We start from the raw sequence: 17,924 nt of genomic DNA, 5'->3' as shown, positions 1-17,924 counted from the left end.
GATGGATACTGCGAAAATTCGAGTGATTTTTTAATACGAGTTCCGACGCGGAACTAACGCGGCAGAAACAGCCCGCAATATCAATGCTGCGTTTGGAGAGGGGTCTACTAATGAACGCACCGTGCGATTTTGGTTTAAACGCTTTCGTGATGGAAATTTCGACTTAAAGAACGAGCCACGAGGAAGACCGCCCACACAGGTGAATAACGATGAATTAAGAGAGATAGTGGAAGCCGATCCTAGTCAAACTACCCAGGAATTAGCGGCATGGTTTAACGTTACCTTACCCACAATATTGACTCACTTGCGTCAAATCAATAAAATAAAAAAATACGAAAAATGGGTGCCTCATGATTTGACTGATCTGCAGAAAGAAACGCGTGTTGAAACTTGTGTTGCCTTGTTGAACCGGTACAGAAATGAAGGAATATTGGATCGAATTGTAACATGTGATGAAAAGTGGATTCTTTATGATAACCGGAAAAGAAAAATGCAATGGCTGACCCCAGGTCAAATGCCACACCAGTGTCCTAAAGCAAAACTTACCAATAAAAAGGTAATGGTAACTGTTTGGTGGTCTCAGCATGGTGTTATTCACTATAGTTTTCTCCGATCTGGTCAAGCAATAACGGCAGATGTCTGTTGTGCCGAACTCCGAACCATGTTGACAAAACTAGCAGTAAAACAGCCCCGACTCATGAATCGATCTTCACCATTATTGCTCCACGACAACGCGAGACCTCACACAGCACGAGAAACCATTTTGACCCTTCAGGAACTGCAGTTAGAAACCATTCGTCATCCTCCGTATTCACCAGACCTTGCTCCAACGGACTACCATTTTTTTCGTGATTTGGACAATTATCTACGTGACAAGAAGTTTTCTTCCCAGGAGGCAGTACAAAATGCTTTCACACAGTTTGTGCAGTCTAGATCGTCGGAGTTCTATCGCAAAGGCATTAATAACCTTCCCATTAGATGGCAGCAATGTATAGATAATAATGGCAACTATTTTGATTAAATAAATTTGTTAAAAATTTAAAAAATAAACAATTTAGATTTTCAGTACAAATCGGCAATTTCATACTTTAACCCCTATTACTACTATAAATGTGGACCTTGAATCCATTCGTCAATGGAGTCAGTCCTTTGGCCTTAAAGTTAACCCATCCAAAACGCAATCGATTATTATAAGTAGCATTTGGTTCAATTCTCGTTTAAATCTAGACTCCTTATCCCCTGTGGTTTTCGATGGTGTCTGTATTCCTTATTTGGATACAGTCAGGAATTTTGGAGTAATTTTTGATAAATGTCTGATTGGAAGCCGCACGTTGCTGAGGTTAGCAGGAAGGTGTTTGGTGCGCATTTCTCTCTGAGAAGGATTAAAAACTTTTTGCCGACTAAAACTAAAATTACTCTGGCCCAAAGCATTCTCCACCCGATACTGGACTATGCAGATGTTTGCTACCCGGATTTGTCAGTACTCTGCTCAATAAACTGGAACGGCTCCAAAATATGTGTGTTACGTTCATCTTCGGACTTCGTAAATTTGATCATGTCTCCCAATTTCGGCGCACAACTTAAATGGCTGCCCATCCATCGGCGTAGAGATCGTCATATCCTTTCACTTCTCTATTCAATTCTATTCTATCCCTTTACGCCTTTTTATCTTAAAGATCGTTTTACTTTCCACTCTTCTACACTCTGCCGTCCCCTTCGCTCCTTTGATCCTCTCGTACTAAACTTGCTCTCTCATATCTCTAACTTTTATTCCAACTCTCTTACCATTTCTACGATCAGATTGTGGAATTCTCTCCCTAAATCGATTCGACGATCCCCTTCTCCTGATTCCTTCAAACAACGTGTCAAGGATCACTTCCTCAATTTCTAAATTTCGTCAGTCCTCTACTATCCTTTCATTAATTTCCTATATTATTACATCATTTTCTTTTTCCTCCATAAGTACATAAGCTTTTAATAGTATTGTGTATTTATTGTCATGTATGTATTAATATCAATATTATTAGTTATGTATATGTATATCTATCTTCGGATATGTATATATTTTTATTATTACTTATTATGTAGTGTAGTGTATTTATGATGATATTCTTTGGTTGCACCACTTTTTGCATATCCGAAATGTTTATCCCAAGGTTGCCTGGAAGATATTGCTACATAGCAATAAGGCCGCATGTTGCACTTTAACTTACTACTACTATTGTACTTAAGCTATTGTGTTGTATTTTAATTTTAATTTTATGTGCAACAAAGAATATTTCATTCATTCATTCAAAATCAGTGGATATGACATTTTAAAAATAAAATTATATGCGTTAGTTATGACAAGGATGTTCTGTTCTTCAATTAGATAACAGAGTCCTTATTTTCTGTCTATTTTGTAACGCCACAGTATAGTGTCCAGCCCCAGAGACTGGCACGAAACAATACAAATAGCAATGCTTTGTATTGTTATGTTCCGGAAAAGTGCTCCGTGGAGTGGTTTTCTGCGTCGAACACTACGCGAAAAGTTTATTTGCTTATTGCAATAACTGGTCTAGCATGTAGGATATACTAATTGTCCCCTTCTTTATTTTTTTCAAGTCAGAGTAAAACGGCGTTTGCAGGATTGCAATTTTTCATAAAAATTTAAATAGTTATAATAGTTGCGAAAGGAGATTGAATTTTGCAGGAACGCATGAATAGTGAATGATAAAACTTCTTTTTTTATGACATAAATAATAAAAAGCATCTAAAATTGTCAAACCCAAATGTTATAATAAAACACAAGCACTTTTTTAACCTAGATACGATTTTTGCCAATCTCACATTGTACAAATATAGCACCAATATGTTCATATATATATTTTTTATCAAAATCCGACAATTGGTTTTAGAGTGTAGTATTGTACAAACTACTCCACGTTTGCAATATTTTTAATACCTCTTCGATGAACTTTCAACGTCAATGACTACTGCCATTTCATTTTAAATGGACTTTATTTTCTTTCAAGAAAGTTGAAAGCTACAAATCCCCCGAACAAAAAACAAACTCCGCAACTCGGAGAGCGAACACCACAAATAAATAATATTTTCTCGGCTCTGAATTTATACTTCACTTCCTATTCCTAGTTCAGCCTTTGGGTTGCACAAAGAAACTTTGTTCGCAAGTCACACTGGGACAAACAAACAGAATTCTATTTATTTACCCGCCCGCAGTTCTCTACCAGCGGCGGCTCTATAACTTGCTCTCTTATTACTTTTACCAAGGAACGAAAGCAAAAACATGTTTTCTTGTATTTGACGTCTGCTGCTTTCTCAAATTTTTCGGGGAGGTATATAAATTTACTCATCTTCGCGGATGTAGGTCAATATTTTAAACTATATTTAAGTATCGATACAACCTCACGTGGCTTTGGTTCGTCCGAATAACAGTGAAAGTGTCGAGTCACTCACTTTGGAAAAAATATTACAAAGTAAAATTGAGGCTATAGCACTGATTTAGTATATGGTGTGAAAACACAAATCCTAACATTTTTTACGACAGAAAAGAAATACAAACTTACCTCGAAATTTTACAAGAAAACCACTGTTGAGTCTTGTCAGAAAAATGTTCACGCGACTTTGTAAACGCAAAAGTCATATCGTAGTTTTATAGAAAAGACGAAAGTGCCTTTTCAACAATTATTCCAGGGCACTCCCCTGTATCTTATGTTTTAACGACAGTTTTAAATTATTTACGTCCTGTTTTAAAATTCAATTTTCATTTTAATTAAGTTATAATTTCAAAATTTAAGACAGCCCAGCAGCACACCCATATCTGAATATATACTATAAGATATCTAATAGAATTTAATTCGATTAAATATTTTAAAAGTTCAAATTCCCTCAAGATATCTCAAAGAAGGTTTCTAGATAATTTAAAGTAAAAGTGGGCACAACTTTATTAGTAGATCACAAGAGTGCTTTGAGAAACTATCTGTAGGTAGTGTTAAGAGTCATTCTTATCTTTTTTCTGAAGTAACCCTTCAAGAATGCTACAAGACCATTTGTAGGATGTATACAGTTTTTATTTAGTCTTGTAGATAGTTTTTAGATAATTTATAGTCTATGATAGTATTCTTAGTAATGCTATTTTAAAATCAAAATACCAAAGCGTTACAAACATAGAACGCAATTCTCTTAATACTAATAGATTTCATGTTTAATGGCTTACAAAATATAAACTATATAAATTGCAACATGGCGAAATTAGATATAATATTTTTTACTTTTTCGCGCAATGTAATCGATTAGAAAGCGCAAATTGACGTGCGACTTTAAACACATTGCGAAAAGTGATGTAAAACCTGTCATAAAAGTAATACGGTCGCTAAATTTTAAATATTTAAGTATAAAATATATATAAACTTAATAAAAATACAGTTATCGATTTTCGGTTTTATAGAAAGCTTAAATATACAAAATAACTCACAAAACAAACCATTTCCAAGAAGTTCTAGGCTTTTTCAACTTAGATTTACTTTTTAAAAAGAAAAGAAATTTTTCTCGGCTACTTCATAGTCATTCTTTAAAAGTAAAAATGGCGATAAGAATGTAAAGCTTTTTCAAAACACAGTTGGGCATTTTGTCTATAGCTTTATCTACAGAAAAACTTTAGAATACGAAAAGATTATTTTTACTTCCTGTACTGTAGTTGAACTTATCGAAGAATATTCCTCCTATGAGATTTTTATGATTGTCTACAAAACGCGATGTTTCTAAGCGATTTTTTTCTTTTGACAGTATTACAATACCTTTATAAGGTTATACGATAAAAATGAGCGCTTTATGCAATAAAAAACTTTTCCAAACACTAGGTCAAAAAAACAATTGGAAAAAATCCAATTAGTCGCAAAAAAAAACGTTATTCCGCATAATTGTATGGAATGTGTTATAATATGACTAGAAAGGTGGATAAATTTACTATCATTTAAATATAAGGAATATTTTAATGACATACCTAACTTATGATGGAAGAAATAAAATTTTCATTACAAAATTGAGGTTATTTTTTCACGCCAACCACATTTCACACAGTGATTTCACTGTATTCTATTGATAAACGGCACAATACACATACACAACATTGAAGTACAGTAGTTTACGCGCTCATTTCAATTGTTTTTATCATTTCACAACACGGAATTACTTCACAATGTTTATTTATTTGTCAACAAACAAATGCCGGACATGACCGGCCCGAGCGCGAATTACGACTATTGTATCCAGGGTTGCCAATTTGTAGGGAATTCCCCAAATTGTGGAGAGTTTCAACTAGATTGGGGGTTTTGTGGGGATTGGCGCTATGTGAGGAATTTGTGGGGATTCTAACATTTTATCATTTTGTTTAATCTATCAATTGCTGATGCATCGCTAGTTTGATCATTACTGTTAGAAACACTGTGATGGACTATATCGACGTGTTATTCAACATCGCACATCCCTCGTATTATTAACAAGCAGTTTAAATAGTATTATTATTAGAGCACTTGGTTTTGAATTATTAAATTACCAGTGGGTGAATGTTGAGTTGGCGATTCTTTCTCCCGCTTAGGACGGTCCCCGGTATGAAGCAAACCAAAATCAGCTATTGATAAACAAAGCCGAGCAGTTAGTACTTCCACACCACAACTTACTACTCGTCAACTTGAAATATTAAATATAGGTCGAAACTCATTGATTATTTCTAACGTTAACATAGTATCACCAAATGCACAACACGCAATCAATTTACTTAATTTTGTAAGGCAAAGAAAAATAATTTTTTGTTCAGACTGATTACAGATTAATGTTGAATCTAATTAATATTATAATTATTATAACTGCCTCCGTGGCCGAACGGTTACCATGCCGGACTGCCATGCAGAGGTCCCAGGTTCAATTCCCGGGTCGGGAGAAATATTTGTATGGCCTACATTTATTTCTCTCGTGAGTTTGGATGTAATTTGTGGTTATCTGTGTGTGTGTCCTTGGCACCCGCGACACAGGGTTTCCCTAGTGCGGGGCTATGTTGAGTGTGTGCGTTATTATTATAAAAAAAATTATTTAAAAAATTTGTGGTTGTCTACGTGTGTGTCCATGGCACCCGCGACACAGGGTTTCCCTAGTGCGGGGCTATGTTGAGTGTGTACGTTATTATTATTATAGTGATTTTTGGGGATTTTGAACAATTTGCATTGGCAACGCTGATTGTATCGAATAATGTGATTTAATATCCAAGGTTTACCACCTCCACCAGATCTTTTAATATTCTTTACTTTATCCATTTTGCATGAACTCTTACAACGTCCAATAGAGTAAAAACCCTAATTATAGTATGTTTTTAAATAAAATCTACTGAAGACGCTATAGCTAACGTGTTTCTCAATAAGTACAAACACTACAGAATGTCTATAAATTAAATATATCTAGAATAAACTTAAGAACACTAGTTTTTAGAGTATTAATAGGCTTTACTGGATGTGTATAGAACTATTTTACTAAATATAATCAGTTGTTCTACAGATGACTTTAAAATAATGACTATAAGAGTAAATCTTAAGAGAGATTACACTTAATTAAGTTGTTTGGTATTGAGAAGGTTTTAAAATTTGGACTTGAGTGAAATAAGTCTATAAGAACAACTTCTTTTTTCTAAAACCATTTATAGAGAACTGTTATCTAAATCTATACCATATTAAGACTGTTTATAAATATAACAGTTTTAAGGCGTTTAAAGTGTGCTCCTTGGGAGGACGTAAATATTTTTAGACAGTTGTGAAAAACTAAAACATGCTACCCTGAAACATTTTTCGAAATGGCGCTTTCGCTCTTTCTGCAAAACACCGACCATATACTAGTATTAGTGCAGTCAATGATGTGCCGGACCAATTGCCTGATCTTAAACCAGAAAACTCCCTGTACTATGAACACCAGAGCAACGGTATTCACTTCAGGGCGCTATCCAGAACATCCAGACCAGAACCAATTTAGAAAAGTTCAGTTCGCAAATTGGTCCTACAGGAAATGAAAACCATGACCTCCTCATCCAGCGGCCCCCGTACAAACTGAGATCGTCGTCGAGATTCCACTTACGATACAGACAACACCATCAAATTTGCCACAAATATATTTATGGGTCAGTGCAATGTTTGTGTTTTTATAAAGCAATAAGTATTTTCACTTACAACATTTTTAATTTACTTAATAAACGTTTGTTATTTTAGCCGCTTAGAGCGTCTATAATTTGATCTTGTAATTTCTCGTACTTAATAAATCTATATAACATCAATCATTCGATCGTAAATGAATTTGAAAAAAAGCACTTGCATTAATAATTTTGGAGTATTTCTGTTATACATATGGCTACTCTTATCATTTATTCCTTATAATGGTTAAATTTCCGATTCTAGCGGTATAACTACATTTTTTTTTATTATACAAAGTGATAAGACAAACAAGTCATGAACCAGGGTGGTAAGCGACACGCCTATCCATAGCAGTTGCAGTGCCACTAAGAGCTTTAGATCGCAAAGATATGAAGGGCACTGCTACTACACTCGTCACCTTACTTAAGAAGACGAGTCTCATGTGCCTGCAATTTCACTAGCACCCTTACCCTTCAAAACCAAAACGCCGCGTAATGTTCACACATTACTGCTTGGCGGCAGAAATAGGTATGGTGGCGGTATTTCCCTTGACGAACTCTTTCACAAGGAGCTGTACTACCTCTACATAAAATTGAAATTAGAATATATATTCTAAATTTTTGTTAAGAGTACCTACTCGATACTCTGACCTCAATGTGCGCTCACCTGCAACTCTTTGTAAACTGGTTACTTAACCAAGAGTAGATTCTAGCTAACGAATTTACTAAAGAATGAGGTGTGAACACACTTGACAATGTAGCAGTAAGCAGTTAACTGCAGTCACTAAACAACTTTTGCTGCTTTTGTAGGTTGTCACTATCTGGTGATAACAAAAGCTCATTGATATAACAAATCTTAAAGGGTTTCTTGTTCAACAAGAAAACTATATAAATTTTCATAATTATACGACTATAACTGACCAATAAAGTGACAACGACAGGCTTACATGATTACGTTGTTTATTTTTATATAAATAAAAATAAATAAATCGACTCATCCGTAGAATAAAGATCTATGTGCAAGACTACTTGTTCTCAAGACATAGTAGGTACATTTCGATCGTTCTTCTTCCTTCTTTGCTGTGGATGTCAGATCGAGCATTGTTCGATTTTATATCTCCGAAACGAAATAAGATACATAAATTCTCGAAACATCTTTAAATAGACCTTAGTTTGAATAACAAAATTATTCTCGTAACGTACTATTCCCTTTTCGCTATATAATCACATCGGATTTTGTTCTCCGGATGAGTCGAAATATAAATATTAGACATCACATAATATATGTTACTCTGATCCCAAAGTAAGTAACAAAAGTACTTGTGTTCTGGAAATCGGAAACGACGATACCTCACCCAAGACAATATACCTGGAAAAGTTAATTTTTCTACATTGACGATGACGACATCGTTAAAACCGATGTGCAAGCCACTCGGCCATGGAGATCGTCGCCCTATACATATAACAACAGCCATTTCTTATTCTTCACAATTACCGTTCATTTCTGTGGCGTTGTGAATCAATCATAATTATATCTCCGTGATAAATAGAGTATAAAATTATGAGAATAGTTTGATCCTATTGCAGTTGTTAAGTAATCAGACTCAGTCAACATTACTTTTATCACGGTTCGTGATTTGTCAATATCTAACTCTAAATCCGTAACTATTCCTTTTGACCGTGATTTGTCATCCGTTCGAAATGACTTGTCCACTATTGACTTTATAGTATACAGATGTATTCACTTTAAAACTTTAATAAGTCGTCAGACCCTGCTCACATCGCCTGCTCCGTTATTAGTAAATTGAGCCCTGGATGTTTTATATTAAGAAGAATTATGCATTTATATGGAAATCAGCGTTTACAACATTCATTCACAAAAAAGGATCCAGAACTGGTATTGAAAATCATAGGTCTATTTCTAAGTTAAGTTTACATGCTTAGCTTGCTTGCTTTTAGATACACAAATTACAAAAAGGCATTAGATGTAGATCATAACATTTTACTATACTAAGTATTAACTGTCGGTATTCATGATGAACTTTAAACCAGGCGGTTCACGTTCTACTCGCATGTTCTTTATAGGTCTCGGTCAGTAGTAGTATTAAATAGCTGTGCTTCTTTATGGGTAAGTATTAATTTTAGAGTCCTCCAGGGTTCCTTGTTAGATAGATTTTGGAATGCACTTCCCATTACTGTTCACGATAGTAAATCCTCAGCAATTTTCAAAATGAGAGTTAAGGAGCGCTATTTATCGACTGTTCCATCCATTTTATAGGTATTATAATACGAAATACGTATTTATATAGTTTTAATAATTTAATGTTTTTGATATTGTTTTTATATTTATAATTTTTGTTTTGTTATGCACGTAAACCCGTTATTGTAATTATCTCTTCTCCTGTATTTATGTCTGCAGGAAGAAATTTCTGTTAGAAGTAAGCATTACCTTTTGTTTAGGTATGTTTTTATTGTTATTAAATGTGTTTTTGTTTATTTGTACAATAAATAATAAAATAAAATGTTTTTTATCAACAATATTGGATCGTGTTTTTAAATTACAATTTTCTTTTTAACGAAACATTGGTTTATTCGAAGAAACAAATATTCGCAATAATAGATTCGAAAATATAATGCCACATAACAAAGAATGTTTCTATTTAAATAATACACTTTCAAAATAAGCCGGGCTCGAAATTCTACGCCAACTTTTCAAGTCACTAGAGCATAGAGCAAGATTGTCAAAAATTTATATAACATCTACCATATTAATTGAATGAACATCAAACTACAAAACGACACCTCCTAAGTATACTGATGCAACTGCAAAATCACGATTTTACAGGAGAGCTGTGCAAAGGTTTAATGACACGTAACTTTATTATCTGGAAAGATAATGTCATGTAATTTTGGATTTAACGTATTGAAAGTACTTAGTTTAAATGTTCATCAATAGAATCTCAAAATTATTGGTAGTTTTTGAAAAAAAGGTAGATACACTTGTTTAGACGTATTCTAAGTGTTCCAGTTTCCGGTATACTAAGATAACTACCACTTGTTTTAGTATACATTGTATTAAGCTAATTGTTAAATTTTAATATATTTTTGTAATATTTATAGGTAATTACATGTTATCGGCCATACAGTATAAAATAATGACAAAGGTCATGCTCGGTTACCATTTAGCATTAAGTTATCGGCATATTTGTCACTTGCACTAGTATAAGATTAATTTAATGTCACTTATGCCTGTATACAGTTAATAATATTTTACGTTTCCTATTCAGAAAGTAAAAATAATATACACAATATGTATATGAATACCGTTTTTAATATGGCTCCTATTCATGCAGATTCATATGGCTCAGATTTTACCTTTTGTAATGATGTTTTTAGAAATAAATAGGTCAAAATTAAATGAAAAAAAAATCAAATTCAAATTGCTTTTATTGTGGCAGAAAATTTGACATATGAATCATCTTTTTAAGACATTGTTCTTTTAATGTTATTAAACATAAAAAACTTAACATTTCTTATTAATAATTAATCAACACTTTGCCGCTATGAACAAAATAACCATTCTTTATCATTATTATGTATAACGTTCATTTTAGAATCTAAACATCACTTTTTATTAAGTCCTAATATTCTTTTAAAGTCTTAATCAAAGTAGTCTTAATTATTTTAATAGTAAACTTAATCATAGCAGTCTTAATATTTTTTAAAAAATATAATGGCACTTGAATATCACAATTAAAAATCTCATTTCAAATCACGTTTTTTTCCCTCTAATTATCATTTTTTGTGACAAGTGTCTTATAGAAGTCATGGTGTTGAGCGGGAATAATACCAGTCCGACAAAGGTTATTGAGATCTTTATATTTTTGTTTGTCAATAGGCAGTGGTTCGTGATAAGCTACTGTAATATTATTTAAGCCAATTGTAAGCTCGTTTTGTCTATTCCGTGTATTTTTACTTGAAAAACACTCAATAGAATGATAAGTGTCGTCTTCAAATGTATATTTGTAATTTATTTTAAAAGGTTCTTCACGTGATATATGTATTTCACACATTTGATTCCACATAACGATTTCTCCATTGGTACCTTTTTTCCAGTTATTAAAAAGAGGCAGACAACTTTTAAAGTCAAATATTAATTCTTGGGAAACTTCTGTGACTTTATAAGGTTTGGCTGCTTTTGCCATACGAATAGCCATGTGCCATTGCTCAGGTGTGTAAATTTCAACGTTTTTCGTTCTCTTTTCAATAGTACCGTTTCCTTCTTGAAACTTATTCAAAGCCGTGTTTAAAAAACTGAAGCTGATGCCTAGTGTATTTAGGAACATCAACTTACAAACAGGTTTTAACGAAACATCGTCAGTATTTTCAGTCTTTTGCGGAAAAAAATATTTGATACTGCAAGTCCTCTTGGAATCAGATTTTGTTACTCTGTTTCTTTCCGCTCGTTTTGCATATTTTGAAAGAAAATCCCATTGTCGTGTATGATTGCCTAACTCCCAGAATATTTCAAATATTTTTTCCCGCTCAGACTCGGTAAAACGTAACGTACATTTTTTTTTACATGTTATGGGGCAAGGTGGTTTAATATATTTTTCTGGTTGAATTTTTCCACTTCTACTTTTGTATTTTAAGCCACGATTTACGTTATATTTTCTTTTTTCATCAGCCCACATACTTTTGTAAGTTTCCCGCAAGTTACCTTTGTCCTTTTTCTGTTCAAATTTTCTCATACGATTACCACCAGGTACACCAGTGCATACCGGTGAGTCGGTATAATCAGAAGGTAAAGGTGAATTGTCGCTACCGAACTCAAAACAAATATTGGTTTCCACTGGAGAAAATGTCTCTGAAGGAGATGGCATCGGAGTCAAAGCTTCTAATTCGGGTGATTTGTCTTTTTGTAAATCCATACTTCGCGAGAACTCTGAAACCTGAGTTATTCTTGGCTTGCTTGATTTAGGTTCATGCACATCTACGACGGTAGAAATTCTTTCTAGCTCGATAGAACTAGACGAAGAGTGGCTCCGCTCAAGTGATATGTTTTCATAAAGCATGGTTTCAGAAAACTCTTCTGGTTCTAGAGAGTCGATATCAATTTTTTCTAAAAAATCGATTTCAGCCTTTAACTCTTCGGCTTCTGGTGGTAGCGGTGACGCTGAAAATTAGTATACAAAATAATTATTATAGCACATACATCGATATACGCCAATAAATACGATTCTACAAATAAAATGTTTAATCAAGTATACAGGTGCAACTGACAAACATTCTTCAAAAGCCGTCTTTAAATTAAAACAAAACTGTAGATTTCCGTGGCTAATTATAGAATAAACTTAAGAATATTACTTACAGTTTGATTCCCGGTCTTGAGGTTCGTTGAAAACCATTGCAACAATATTTTTTCCTCTCGACCGCTTCATTTTTAAATATTAAGTGAATTATAACCATTAATTAATTATTAACAACGCGGCAATTGAATTTTACAAACAACACTAACTTAATTTTGTACGTAGTAAGTATGCTGCATCGACAATCTCTCGAGCGTACTGTGGCAACGTCCGCTCGCGTCGGTGGTAAGCAAGTATACTAAGCCAACATCCAGTTGCATCACACGTACGCCGCCCCTCCCTTGTATCTGTCCCGCGTACTATGGTGCAAGTGACTTGGAGTAGTATACAGCGTACCGGGTTACAAAGTAGCGTCATATACATTTGTATGCGCCATTTTATTTCCGAAATTATTAGGAATTTCACTACAAAATTTTTGTGGCAGGTAGATATAAGTATTTTAATTAGAAATATGTAAAAAAACGAAAATCTCAAAATTGTCACTTGCAACAGTATACTTAGGAGGTGTCGAAAATACCCTACTCAACCACACACCCTCCTACGATTATACACTTAATATAACTACACACTGAGATAGGTTCTTTGCTTAATACAATATACAAGTACTTACTAAAGTAAGCAAGGCATGTGAGTGGACAACGGATTAACCGATAAATTTCTAAGCTTAGAGTAGTAACGAAGACGGATACCCTGCTTGCGACGTGCACTCATTTGTATCACGTCGTAACTAATTAATCGTTCAACTTGGAGTGGCTTCATTGTTTACAGCGCTAGGAACGCTATATAAAATAGAATGTTAAACGTTTACCAAGAACATTTAACACTTTGCCGTTACTAAGATGTGAAATACTACTCCTACTATTTTCGACACTTTATATTATGTCGTCAATTTTTCAAAACACTGCAAGATTTGATTCCAGAAGAAATACAAAGATAGATCTTCGATGGAATTGCACGATTTAATTCCGCATTCCCCTTTCCATCACCGAGGAACTAGACGTAGGTTTGTGTTCCACGGTTTTGGAGTGGAATTCTCTGCAGACTTATTCCCTGAAAGGTATAACTCGGTCATTTTCAAGGCTAGAGTCAATAGGCATTGTTTAGGTGTGCATGCTCCATCATCGACCACATCGTCACTTTTCATCAGGGGAGATGGAGGTCAAATGCGCACTTATATATATATTTTTTTTATATTTTAACGAACTATACGTGGCGCGCACTAGGTATATGTTTCCGGAATGAATTAGTTATTTCTCAAAATAAATCCGTTAGCGTTAAAGCATTTTTTCATACGAATGAACCAATTTTGAAAACATTTATGCCACTCCTCCGTGACAATCTCGGAAACATGTTTTTCATACTCTTCGACAGCCTCTTCAGGTGATGAAAATCGTTGACCGCATAAATGATTCTTAATTTTTGGAAATAAATAAAAGTCACAAGGTGCCAGGTTAGGACTGTACGTTAGGCTCATAAGGTCAACGTTGTTCACCTTCAAAAATTCATTTGTTTGTCTGGCTGTGTGAGAATTGGCATTACCGTGGTGCAAGATTACACGGCGTTTACGGTTATTTTTACGGAATTTGTCAATAACTTCCGGCAAACAAATGGTCGTGTACCAATCACTATTCATGATACATTGACTCTCCAAAGCAACAGTAGCCATGTGTTCAGTTTTATTTAAAAAAAAGCAATCATCCGTTTAGAGCGCACGCTTTGCAAGCGTGCCACTTTGGTTGGTTTCGGCTCATCTACAAAGACGCTCGATTGCTGCTTTGTTTTGGGATCGTAACTATAAACCCATATTTCTCACATATTACTATGTCCCACACCAAATTTGACGCCCCTTTGTTGAATCTGGTAAGCATGGCGTTGCACCAAGAGACGCGATCCGTTTTTTGAGCCTCAGTCAAATTGTGTGGGATCCACCGAGAGCACAGCTTTTTCACACTCAAATGTTTGTGTAGTATTTGATTGCATTTGACTCATGCCTATGCCTAAAGATGCCCGAATCTCATGGTATGTCACATGCTTTTGATCATACGGCGCACAGCATCGATGTTTTTGTTGTTCACGGCAGTGGACGGGCGACCATCACGAAATTCGTCACTGAGATTCACACGACCGCATTTGAATTCTGCAAAACAGCTATGCAAAGCAGTTTCAAGCCGAGCGAAGCTCCGCTGAGCTGTTAAATTACACTTAAAGTTGTAGAAAATCATACTACGAAAATTTTCACGAGTTAAATCTTTGGTGATGTAGACAACCAATTTCTAAAATGACGCCACAATGTAAAAACAAGTGATAGTCAGATGAAAAAGCTATTCTACAGCCAAAGAGTTCTATTTTCAAATGTTGTAATTACTTTTTAAATATTGTTTACGTAAGTGGCCAGTTCCGGAAACTTATAGTGCATTTTATATACTATAACTACCATTAAATAAAATGTAGTGAAAGTTTAATTACGAGTACACTTATCTTAAATGTAGGAAATTCTCAGTTCCATTCTCACTGGACATTGTGCATCACACACTGAAAGAAATAGACGTTAATCAAGTGAGTCTATCAAGATTTTTGTTAGTATCAGTTAAAACAATTTGTTTAAATTGTCCCTACAGTCATTGTGCTTCACAGGCTCAGACGGAAACAAATTGCTTTATCATCTTAAATAACTTGTGACGGCAAGAGCACCGACGCAATGTCAAAACCTATATTAGCCTTTCAAGATCTACGAATTACTAATCAGCGTATATAAAGTTGGCTCCTTTATAATAGCAACAGGAATCCAACGATATCTTATTATTCTCTATTGTAGCATATTGACTGTAAAGACGCAAACCGTACTTTGGCTTATTCTGTAAGTCCGCTACGCTCCCGGCAGCGGCGGCGTTTACAGAATATTATTATGGAAATTGCATACAGAAGCCCAGACTCACAAGCGATGCACTTTGTAGTGTGTGTGAAATTTTAATAATACCAGCGGGTTTTGAACTTCAGTTGATTATTATGGTTGTATTTTAATTGCTTTTAGTTAGGTACCGTATTAAATTGTTTTACTAATTTGTTCCACATATATACATATTACTACGTTCTTACGTATAATACGTGTTCTTACACGCTAACATAAGCAGTAATCAAATAAACAAAATGCGTTGTACGGGGATTTCCTCAGTCTTGGCAGTTACCACAAATTGCTACGTAATATAAAGGAGAATGTAATCACTAAACGCCTGTTGCAAAAACAATAGCAAACTCTTGTTTCTCCACAAAGTTGAGACACCGAACGCGTCTACGAAATTATTTATACAAAGCAAACATTCATCAATACACGTACTTGTTACTTTTTATGTAACAATAAAAGTCTGTTTCACCTAATTTACACAAAAATGTAGATACGGTTCATTCAATTACCAATGAAGATAATTTTCGCAAACCCTACTAGTTTTTAGCCCCGACGCAAAAAGAGGGGAATTATAAGTTTGAAACCTTGTTACCTCTCTGTCTGTAGCAACATAGCTCTGAAACGGAAGATCTGTAAGCGTTTTTTTTTCTGATGATTCTTTGCTATATTTGATGAACATCGTTCAGATGTTCATGATCATTAGTCCTTTTCCCTGTCAGTGCAGGGATCTCTGTAAATAAATGAATATTTATTTTACTTCCAGTTGTCCCATCGACTTGAAATTTTAAATACCGTTGTAACAGTCCACGTCTGTCTAAGATCCCTTCTAATGAACGTGCGGAAACAATATTCCTTTTTTTCGATGAAAACTATGATATTGTCGCCTATTGCAAATAATTTGTTATACTGTTATACTTTAGATAGTTCAACATCTCTTCTCTATAATACAACAAACTTTATCGAGTTCTTAGGCTGACATTGAATTCAGTTATAAAAAAATTACTATTGTCCACTGTACATTGGAAACAAACAAGTACTCTACGCAAGTACACGAAATATTTGGCGGATTACTTAAAGCTACGCTGTAAAGCTCACATCAAGAACAAAGAAGAATGAGACATACGTTTAAAGGAAATGTATTGGCTATTGCCAAAATGCTCTTCATTATCTGTGTGCAGTAAAATGTTATTACATAAACAGGTCCTTATGCCAGAGTCGTACCCACCTCTGGGGCTGTGCCACAAAAACCAACATAACAGATATTATTATACAGATATACTATAATACAATGCTTCCAAAATAAAATACTGAGGACAATTGTGGGTGCTCCTTGGTAAATACGAAATGAGAATCTGCATCGCGATTTGGATATAGAGCCCGTAGATAAAGTGATAAAAAAGTACGCTGGCTCACGAACATAGACTTCATCATCACGTGAACATAGAGGCTATAAAAGCTACTAGACAATACAAATATAGTGCGTAGACTACAAAGAACTAAACCTTTTAAATTAGTGTTGTTAATTTATAGTGAATAAAATAATTATTGGTGCCAGTGTTCATTAGGCTATGAACACATAAGCAAAGAGTCCTCCCCTTAACTAATATTAAAAGATATTTTGTCGATGGACAATTTCTTTATATAAGTTACTTTTATTTTAGGATATTATGTTAAATTAAAATTACTTATTAGTCTTGTACAATGGCTAGATTGGAATTAGTTATAAGGTTTTGTTTTGCTTTACAACAAATAAAAATATATTTTTTTAAATCGGTAATATGAGCATCATTGTGTTCCGGTTTTTAATGGTAAGGTAATGCTGGTGAAATTACATGCACCTGGGACTTGTCAACTAATGTCTCAGTGTGACGTGCGCTATTGCAGTGCCCCTCAGAACCTTGCAATTTAAAGCTCTGAGTAGCAATACAACTGTTATGCAGGCATGTTGCTTACCACCTTGCCCACGACTTGTTCATCCCGTCTCTTAGTATCATAGAAAAAGTCGCTGAAAGAAGAAAAACCGATACAAAAGTATCGGTTACTTTTATTTTTATTTAAGTTTTATATATTCTAACTTTACATTACTTAAACATTCAAATCAGTCTTTCCCAATAACGAACTAGCGACATCTTTTTCATCTAGCATTAATACAGTGCACGAATTATGTGCAAGATTTCAATCAAAGTCCGCCCATGTCGACTGCCGGAATGACTATTGTTCAATAGGAATTTTGGGTAGAAACAATTAAGCCATTGTTCGAACAATATCCATCGCGAGCTTAACAGTGCCAGACGCCTAATTGATTGATTCCCTGTATAACGTAATAACGTACACAATAATCAAGTACTTATGGCTGCATAATGCAGCTTCTGTAGGGTATCTGTTCTGTTCAAACAGTCAATGGGGAATATTTGGATATTAGTAACGGTTGAAAGTATTATTTCATCATCATCATATCACTACACGTCTTACTGCTTATCACGAC

At 34.5% G+C, this 17,924-nt stretch overlaps 1 protein-coding gene across 1 annotated transcript in view; it reads right to left on the bottom strand.

Annotated features, from left to right (window-relative positions):
* The window catches only part of LOC113231806 (oxamate amidohydrolase proenzyme-like), a 39,470-nt gene extending 23,395 nt beyond the window's left edge, over positions 1-16,075 (bottom strand). Inside the window, exon 1 of the mRNA XM_026466340.1 lies at positions 16,032-16,075. The gene's annotated coding sequence lies outside the window, so the exon portion shown is untranslated. The remainder of the gene's footprint in view (positions 1-16,031) is intronic.
* Positions 16,076-17,924: the final 1,849 nt, after the last annotated feature.

This window comes from Hyposmocoma kahamanoa, unplaced genomic scaffold (genome assembly GCF_003589595.1).
Source record: "Hyposmocoma kahamanoa isolate Upper Pololo Valley unplaced genomic scaffold, ASM358959v1 66, whole genome shotgun sequence".
Taxonomy (NCBI): Eukaryota; Metazoa; Arthropoda; class Insecta; order Lepidoptera; family Cosmopterigidae; genus Hyposmocoma; species Hyposmocoma kahamanoa.
This window is presented reverse-complemented; position numbering and strand designations above follow the sequence as displayed.